This window comes from Eumetopias jubatus, unplaced genomic scaffold (assembly GCF_037043125.1).
Source record: "Eumetopias jubatus isolate StellerSeaLion01/CBP00866 unplaced genomic scaffold, mEumJub1_p1.0 scaffold_9, whole genome shotgun sequence".
Classification (NCBI taxonomy): domain Eukaryota; kingdom Metazoa; phylum Chordata; class Mammalia; order Carnivora; family Otariidae; genus Eumetopias; species Eumetopias jubatus.
This window is the reverse complement of record NW_028274815.1, coordinates 92,274,812-92,283,011: the sequence shown is the minus strand read 5'-3', so window position 1 is coordinate 92,283,011 and position 8,200 is coordinate 92,274,812. Positions and strand designations below refer to the sequence as shown.

At 38.8% G+C, this 8,200-nt stretch overlaps 1 long non-coding RNA gene across 1 annotated transcript; it reads left to right on the top strand.

Moving 5' to 3' along the window:
- The first annotated feature begins 458 nt into the window (after window positions 1-458).
- LOC148163569 (uncharacterized) lies at window positions 459-3,780 on the top strand. The gene is made up of 4 exons (XR_015768875.1): window positions 459-546; window positions 829-959; window positions 2,073-2,255; window positions 3,629-3,780. It is a non-coding gene; the product is annotated as an uncharacterized LOC148163569 (long non-coding RNA).
- Window positions 3,781-8,200: the final 4,420 nt, after the last annotated feature.

Sequence of the window (8,200 nt, the reverse complement as noted above, 5' to 3'; positions counted from 1 at the left end):
CCACAAACCTTGCAATGCCTCCAGAATACAAACTCCTACAAGGCAGGGACTGTGAAGGTTGTTGAAATGAGCAATCCATTAGAAGCCAAAAAAAAAAAAAAAAGAAGAAAGAAACTGATTTTGATTTCTGGCTTAACAGACTTGGAGCCACTCTGTACAAGATTTACCCAATGAAGACCCAAAAGGATCCTCTGCAGACACCTCAGACAGAAAGCTCTTCAGCCCCTGGGGGTAAATCTGTGCAGGGCAATTTTCAAGTTATCCAAACTCCAACCAAGGGTCATCAGTAACTGTTGTTGATTTTGCAGTCTCAACAAAAACACAAAACAAATGTGCTTTCATCTTCAAACAAAGCAATGCATAATAGTGGAGAGAGTATTAGGTTAGGGTTAGAATAAAGTGGGAATAATTCCTGTTTCCATTAAATTCCTGTTTCCATTAAATTCTGGCTCTAGGGTCTTGGAAAAATCACATAACTTCTATACACCTCCTTTTTCTCAACTCTGGGATGGAAATGTCACTTTACCTGTCTACACCATGAGGATGGTAAGTTTGAGGTTGCTTGAAGTGACTTGGTATAACCCTCCTCAGGACACTGCAATATATTTCAGGAACTCTGCCAGTTGTGCTTGGTGCCAAGAGATGCTTCATAACTAACTGCAACTATTGGTACCATTGTTCTTCTATGATTAGTATCCTTGCAAACAGCCCCCTGTTAACTACGCCAAGCTCATACAGAACCTACGTAATGTGCCCCTTGTTAAGCAAGCTCGGTCATTGTCCTGAAGCCAGAGGGACATTCAACAGGTGGTCTGTGGTCTGTGACAGAGGTGCCTTGGGACTTCTCCATTATTGAGATCCAGCTTGTCCATGCTGCCATAAGAAGGAAGTTCTCTGCAGCAGGGAGAAGTTTTCCTGGCTACTGGACTCCTGGAAAGGGCCAAACCTGGCCAAAAGAGGTATGGGCAAAATGTGTCTCAGTGACCCTCACACATCCACTCTGTCCTGTGTGCCCTCCTCAAGTCCTTCCTCTTCAGGGCATCCCAAACCAGAAATGCATTTAATGTGTGACTAGCCGGGACATTTCAGTTCTAGACTTAGTGCCTGAGGTGTATTTGGGGCAAGTGCTTTCTTTTTTTTATCAGCTACTCAGGAAATGTTGACTGACAGCTAAAATAGCCAAAAGCTACAAAATCTACCCTATCATTTCAAGACCAGTGAAATCTGCATGTGGAAATATCACAGAAGGGAGGCCCATGGCCCTGTACATAGTCCAACAGGTTCAAGCATAAGAAGAGGGTTCACTGCTTTACTTCCCTGAATTGTATGTGGTTTTATTACCTGTACAGTGTGATGTTTTGACATCTTAAAAAAAAAAAAAAAAAAAAAAAAAACCTTTCCAGCTGGGGAGAGACTGCCCTTCTCTGGGCTAGCCAATTCTAAAGAGCCCAGCAAGCACGGCTTTTGATATTGCAAACTAAGCAATCCAGGCCAGACTTCCTCTTGCTGGCCTACCCAGCCCGGGAGGCAAAATTCCTGTCTTTATCATCCCAGAACCAACTGGAGACCGCCCCATAGTTAGAGCCACAGAAATTATTCAAACTTGCCAATCCTATCCTGCTCACTTTGTCCTGTCTTGCCTTTCCCAAAGAAACCGGTGGCCAACACCTTCCCCTCACTCCTGTCTTCTGTGCGTTTCCTGCTTCCCCAAACCCGGTGCTTGCCCCTGTGATCATGCATGGCATGCGATAACCCCCCTCTAGGACCTGTGAGTATGAGCAGCTTTGCAGGGTTTTGGTGTGTGTGCCTTTCCCATGTCTCCTCCTGTGGCCACACCTAACATATCATAGAAAAGGAGACAAAACATGACCTTTCCAAGCATGAAAATCATTGAGAAGGGGAACAGCCTGTGCCTGAGACCGCGCAATATGTCTCAGGACTGCAGTGAAAAGTCAAATCCCCAAACCTTGAACATGGTGCACACATTCTAACCCAGGTATTTTAATTCTAGGGCTTTATTCTAAGAAAATAATGAGGAATGCAAATCTGATTTTTATCGCTGTTTTATTTAGAGTTGTGAAAATTTTGAAACCATGATCAGCAACAGGGGTTAGATGGAATACATTTGGGAGCTGTGTACAATTGAATTCCAGGACAGCCATTGAAATCTGCATTCGAGAATAATCTTTCTGTCTGCCAGGAGGAAATATTCACTCTATGACAAGATGTTTTAAGGCTGAACAACAGAATACACCGTAAGGCTCTAACTCAGCTTCATTGTTTAAGTCTGTATATGTACATCAGGGAAAACACCTCTATGGTGCTAATATCAACTTTTTCTGAGGGCGGTTACGGGAGATTTTAATTTCACTTCTTGGTACATTTTTTTATATTTTCAAATTCTCTACCATGAATATCTGCTCCCCTAGGAATCAGAATAACATGCAAGTTTTGGGGTTTTGTGTGTGTGTGTGTGTGTGTGTGTGTGTGTGTTTAATCTATGGAATAAGAATCTTGAATGATAGGAATAGTTATGTCAGTTCTTCATATTTAATACTATCAATATATAGTAAATCTCTTCAAGGATGTCATCACTGGATTTATCAACTCACTCCTCAAGGTCCATTTCTGTGAATGTAAAGGCTCTGCAATGATTAGATCACTGTGAATATTTAATACACAAGAGTTCTGGTAAGATTTGGCAAAAAAGAAATCACTTTACAGAAGAAGAAGCAAAATTAGAGAGTTGGAGCTGCCTGGCTTCTTCTCTTTATTAGAAATTGGTTATTGATGGAGTTTGGAATTGGGTGGTTTTGTGGTAAGAAGAGAAAAGCTTTCAAAATAAGCTTTGGAATGGCCAGGCTTAAGATAGAGCTGGACAGAAAAATCATTTCTATGATTGTTAAAATTGCTCAATAGGCTGAGTGTTGCAGGCTCTTAAGCCACAAGACCTTGTCCAGACACATCCTCATACACGTGTAGGCAGTATACACCTTTGGCCCTTATGCAGCAAGGATTAACTTCTCAACTCAGCCCACGCTTGTTCACCTGACCTTCACCCTTACCAACACCCAGTCATTCAAGGTCCGGGTTGGGTGTGCTCAGGGGTGTTAACGTATGTTCAGACAAAAAGCAAAACCTATGGGATAAACTGTGCTTTTATCCTGCATGGGGCTTTGGGCAAAGTACCCTGCACCATCAGCACATCTGGAACCAGCACTGGGTCCCGGCTTCTGGGTGATAAGCACTGGACAATGTAAACATTATGTAAGGAACACATGTCATTTACTAGCTGCAGACAGGAAGCAGATGAATCCCCTTGTGCACAATTTCCTGGACCACCGCACCTGAAATCATCAGATGTAGACTTATTTGCAAACTCCTCACGCTGAGGTTTGGAAAGGATCTCCACTCTCATTCCCAAAGCAAAGATGCTAACCCCTTCTTAAGAGAAAACAACAAGTGTCTTCAGATTACTGGCTTTCTCCAAAAGTTATCTCACCCAGATAAGGTGGAGGACAAACATTCAGGCCAGACTGAAAGTTCAGTCTGTTGTTTTTTGTCTGGGTTTATTTTGTGTTGTTGTTCCCTGTTCTTCTGTCAATTCTAACAGAACTCTTTCCCACAGCCCAGCTTTGGAGGCAAGCCTGAGGTGATGATTCCAGAAAAGCTGTGATCAAGCATGATTAGGAGCTTCACTGAGAGGAGGTTTGGACCGGAAACACCTCTAGTGGAGCTGAGTTGGCACCGCCAGCCCTGGGTCATCACTATGGAGCTGTCAAGAATGAATAAAGCAATGACAAAAACACTGAAATATTCAAGACTACATGTGCCAAAGGCGTAGGCTGTGTCTAGTTTTCTCCTAAGCAGTTTACATAATTCATCTAACTTAACACTCTGAAACGTCAGGGAAGACAAGCCCTTGCACAGCATGGAGGGTGGGCAGAACACCACTTAGAGAGGTACCTACCAAAATTCACTTCATGCCCACACCTGTGTGACCTATACCAACATATGGGTAAAATGATATGTTATATAACACAAGATATTGCTGTTAGAGCAGCATTATAAATCACAAAAACAGTTTAAAGTTCTAAGCCCAGGTGAGTTTCCTGACATTAGGGCCCTTACATGGTCCAATTTCAGTATTGATGAGAGGGGAGAACCCACCAATATAAAGAGACAGTGGAAAGGTTCAGAATGTGAACTCTGTCCCAGACTGCCTGGTCTGAATCCCACTTTGCACTGTTCTTGCTCCCAGACTTGGAGTGAGTTGATTAAATTTGGAGGTCTTGGCTTCCTATCTGTGAAATGCGGGTAATAACAGGAGTTCCATAATGGTCTTGGTATGAGGGTTAAAAAAGGTGATATTCAGATGGAGTGACATCATCCAGATGGCAGACTAGGAAACTCCAGGCCCTTGTTCTCCCATAGAGACCCTAAGTAAAGTAGAGACAGAACAAAGTAATTTTATAGAAGATTTGGGAATCAAAAATCTATAGCAACCAAGTAGACAATCAAGAATAAGTCACATCCAGAATGATAGGAATGTTTGTGATGTTTTTACTTGCTCTTACCCTGTGCCCAACTGGTATGGTACACACTATACCATAGTATGATTTAGAGAATGTGGCTGTCCAGTCACCAATTCCCTTCCCTAAAGCAGAGAGGGCAAACTGTATCCATTTTGCAATGTTCTATTCTGTCTGGGGGCTGCCTGAAGGATTGGTGTTGATTTCACCTAACTCAAAGCTCAGAAGCTTAATTCAGGCTAAGAAAAGTCATGAAGGGCAACAGGCATGGTTCATGAAAGATGCAGGGAGACTAACATCCCGCAGATACATAGGGCAAGAGATTACTGATAGAGAAATATGACAAAACAGCTAAGGCCCTGAGAAGAAGCAAGGGTAAGACTCTTAGAGAAATTAAGACACTTAAAAGCAGCCATATATACAGGGGGGATTTAAGCATATACACAGGCTGAGAAAGAAAATAGGCCTGGAAAACAACTGCAGAGACCATGAGCTCTCACACCAGGCTCTCCCCTGCACAGAGCCTCTCTGTAAAGACAGGGAGAGATGGCTGTTTCATCAAATGGTCAATTTTTAACAATATATCACAAGGCATACAAAAAAACTGGAAAACATGACCCACTCAAAGAAAAAAAATAAATTTCCACAATCCATCCCTGAAGAAACACGGGCATGAGGCTTAATAGACAAAGACTCCAAAATAACTGTTTTAAATACATTCCAAGAACTAAAGGAAAACAAGGACAAACACTAAAAGAAATAAGGAAAATACAAACAGGATGAGAATGCCAATAAAGGGATAGAAAGCATTTAAAAAGCGGACATTCTACAGCCAAAAAATACAAGAAATGAAGTGAAAAATTCCCTAGAGATGTTCAACAGCTCACTCAAACAGGCAAAAAAAAGAAAGGATCTGTGAACTTGAAGACAGGTCATATTAAATTATCAAGTCTGGGGAAGAAAAAGAAAAAAGACTGAGAAAAGAGAACAGAGCCTAAAGCACTTATGAGACATTATCAAGTGGACCAATATACACGTCACAGGAGTCCCATTTGGGGAAGAGAGGGAGAACAGTGTAGAGAGATTACTTGAAGAAATAATGACCAAAAATTTCCCATTTAGGGAAATTTAAGGAAAGATGTGTATCTACAAATCCAAAAAGCTTGATGAACTCAAGGTAGAATAAATTCAAAGATAGCACACTGAGACAAAACTAAGAAAAATGTGTTTATCTGCTCAGAGAAAACCAATCAATTATGATTTTCAGTGAGTTTTTAGGAAGTGTGATACAAGCTGCCATTTAGTCACAAAATGCATTTTTTTAAGTGTATATTATCTATTGATATGTTTCATGATTTATAGAGTGATATCCTTGTGAAATGAGGTCTGGTATTTTTCTTCAAAATACAACATTTCAGAGTACTGCTCCTTCATGTCTCCCATTTCTCCCCTAGAGCTAATGTCTGTGCTCATGTATTTTTTCCTTTTTTGTCTATTTATTATTTTAGTTAACATACACTGTTATATTAGTTTCAGGTGTACAATATAGTGATTCAACAATTCTATACATTAGTCAGTGCTCATGATGATAAGTGCATTCTTTAATCCTCATCCCTTATTTCATACATCTCTCCCCCACCCCCCACCACCTCCCCTCTGGTAACCATCAGTTTGTTCTCTTTATTTAAGAGTCTGTTTCTTGGTGTGTCTCTCTGTCTCTCTTTTTTTCCTTTGTTCATTTGCTTTGTTTCTTAAATTCCACATATGAATGGGATTTGTCTTTCTCTGACTTTTTTCACTTAGCATTAAACTCTCTAGCTCTATCCATGTAATTGCAAATGTCAAGATTTCATTCCTTTATGAATAAATAATATTTCATTATATATACATTATATATATAATATATATATAAATCACATATTCTTCATCCATCCATCTACTGATGGACACTGGGCTGCTTCCATATTTCCATATTTTGGCTATATAAATAATGCTGCAATTAACATAAGGGTGCATATATCCTTTCAAATTAGTGTTTTTGTATTCTTTGAGTAAATACCCAGTAGTACAATTACTGGATTGAAGGGTAACTCTATTTTCAATTTTTTCAGGAACCCCCATACTGTTTTCTACATTGGCTGCACCAATTTGCATTCCCACCAACAGTGCACAAGAGTTCCTTTTTCTCCACATCCTTACAAACACACGTTGTTTCTTGTGTTCACTGGTGAATTCTACCAATTATTTAAAGAAGAATCAACTCTAACCTTTCTCAAACTTTTTTTCAAAAAATTGAAGAGGAGTAAACTGCTCCTAACTCATTCTATGAGGCCAGCATATGCCTGATACTAAAGACAGACAAAGACACTATAAGAAAAAGAAATTACAGACCAATAGATCCTATAAATGTTAATGTAAAAATCCTCAAAAAGTATTAGTACACTGGATTCAATAGCATATTAAAAGGATTAAACACCATGACTCAGTGGAATTCATTCCTGGAAAGCAAGGATGATTCAACATTAAAAAAAAAATAGTAATAATTGAAGAACAACAAAACCAATCACATGATGATCTGAATTAATGGAGAAAAAAAGTATTTCACAAATCTACAAATTTCAATGCTCTTTCATGATAAAATTCTCAAAAACTAAGAAAAGAAAAAAACTTCAACCTAATAAAGGCTGTACATGAAAAAACCCACAGCTAACATTATACTCAATGATGAAAGACTGAGGCTTTTCCCCTAAGATCAGGAAGAAGACAAAGTTGCCTGTTTTCAACACTTTTATTCAACACAGTGTTACAAGTCCCAACCAGAGCAATTAGGCAAGAAAAAAAAAAGTTATGCAAATTGGAAAAGAAGAAGTAAAATTTTCTCTGTTCACAGACAACATAATTTAATATGTAGAAAACTCTATAGATTTTACAAAACAAAAAAAAAATCACAACACAAAAAAACCCTGCTAAAACTAAAAAAAAAAAAGGATTCAGCAGTTACAGGATACAAAATCAACTGCAAAAATCAGTTCATTTCTATACACTAACAATAAGAAATGAAGAAAAGAAATTAAGAACATGACTCTTTTTTACAGTAGTATTAAAAAATAAAATAAAATACTTAGGAATAAACTTGAAGAAGGTGAAAGACTTGTACACTGAAAACTACAAAACACTGTTGAAAGAAATTAAGACATTAATAAATATATTCATGGACTGGAAAACTTAATACTATTAAGATGCCAATACTATGCAAAGTGAGCTACAGGTTCAATGCAATCCCTCTCAAAATCCCGAGGACATCATTTTGCAGAAATAAAAAATTCATACTAAAATTTGTATGAATCTCATGGAACTCCAATAGTCAAAACAATCTTGAAAAAAAAAAGAACAAAATTGGATTTCAAAACTTAATATAAAACTTCAATAATCAAAACAGTGTGGTACTAGCATAAAGATGGGCAGGCAGACCAATGGAATAGAATTCAAAGTCCAAAAATGAACCATAACATATCTGGTCAGATGATTCTGTCCGGTGTGCCAAGACAGTCAATGGGGACGAGAGAGTCCTTTCAACAAATGATGTTGGGAAAACTGGATATCTGTAATGCAGAGAAACAGTGTCAAACCCTTACCTTCCACCATAAGAAAAATTAACTCAAATGAAT